Source organism: Fonticula alba (genome assembly GCF_000388065.1).
Source record: "Fonticula alba strain ATCC 38817 unplaced genomic scaffold supercont2.3, whole genome shotgun sequence".
Taxonomy (NCBI): Eukaryota; order Rotosphaerida; family Fonticulaceae; genus Fonticula; species Fonticula alba.
The window spans coordinates 3288623-3290118 of record NW_009242973.1 but is presented as its reverse complement, the minus strand read 5'-3'; the positions used below and the strand labels follow the sequence as shown (position 1 = coordinate 3290118).

Here is a 1496-nt window from a genome sequence, read left to right as displayed (position 1 = left end):
CGGGGAGATCCGGGAATCGAACTCGGGACCTCTCGCACCCGAAGCGAGAATCATACCACTAGACTAATCTCCCACGTGTGAATGTAGTCCCGAAAACTCCCCACATGTTTCTCTGGCCCGATCGATCTCCCCAAGATGGGCTCATCTTCCAACCCAGCCTCCCTCACGGACAGGAAGCCGGGCGAGCAGGCAAAAGCACGACAGCCAGCATGGGCTTGCCGGCAAGGCGGAATGTCCAACATGATGGCCCGGCCAAAGGCGAATTACCTCCCTCTAGCCCCCTCCATCCCCGCTGCCGGATCGTGCGACCGCTGATGCAGCGCATTCTTCGTGTCCCGCCGTCTGGAGGCTTGTCACCTTGCCAGGATGTCCAGCTCCTGCCTGCCTGCCATGAGCTACATTTCGAATTCTTTCAGCTAGCTCGAGCACCGCCAAGGGCACCATCGTGCTCCGCAAGCCGCACGACACGTCCACTTCGTCCGAGATCGGCCTGGGCCAATGGCCAGGCCATCGGGGCGGTTGGTGTCCTCAACTGCCTTGCTCAATTGATCCGGGCGGATCCCCCCATCAACCCGGTAGGCAATCCATCGCACCGAGCTCTATGCCAGCACATGATTCGACGCCAGCAGATCGGAAGAGCGTCGTGTAGGGCCCCATCAACCCGGTAGGCAATCCATCGCACCGAGCTCTATGCCAGCACATGATTCGACGCCAGCGTCATGTCCGAGGTCGGACCGTCGACCATGCACAAGCACATAGGCACACGGGCACATGCGCCAAGGGACGCCGCTTACCCCACAACACCGACGCCCACTGGATTGTCCTTGTCCACCAAAGGCCGGTCCAAGCGCACCACAAACCAAAGACCCACAGTGTCACTCGTCCAAGGGGAGTATCATGCCATACACCGTTGCCCCGGAGCAGGTGCATATTCCTCGCCCCATCCCTTCGGAGATCTCATGGAACTGGCTCCCCCGAGCACCCACATTGGCACATGACAGTTGGCCAGTCGTCGGGCAGACGTATGAGCTGCCTCCCACTAGCCGATTCCAAAATGTCGCCGGTCGCCCACCAGGTCAGCCGGCCGGGGGGGGAGGAATGACGAGTCCATCCCACACCCGGCCGACCTGGGAGATCGACCATGGACTGGGGCTTTGCAGGGGAGGACTCCGCTCGCACGGGCTTGGGCGATGTGCAGTTAAGGACCCAGTAAATCAAGGCGCCCTAAATCAAAGGAAATCAAATGAGAGTCAATTAAGGTACCCAACTACATAACCAAGTATTCGACACGAAGGCCGGACGCCAACGGCCCAGGGGGTTGAGCCCGCCAGACTCGATGGGCTGAATCGCTCTTGTCGGCCACATGCCGCGAGTGTCTTCCCCGACGCGGTTTGCCCTTTCCCAGCGACACCTCTCCCAGAGCAGGAGGGGGCGGGCGGAGAGCCTCCCACCGAGGGGCCACCGATCCCAGGCCTGTTCAGGGCCCCGAGAGAGGT

The 1496-nt window shown here is 61.2% G+C and overlaps 1 non-coding gene across 1 annotated transcript; it reads right to left on the bottom strand.

The window, feature by feature from the left end:
* Position 1: 1 nt before the first annotated feature.
* Positions 2-73, bottom strand: H696_02481. Its single transcript has one exon. It is a non-coding gene; the product is annotated as a tRNA-Pro (tRNA).
* Positions 74-1496: the final 1423 nt, after the last annotated feature.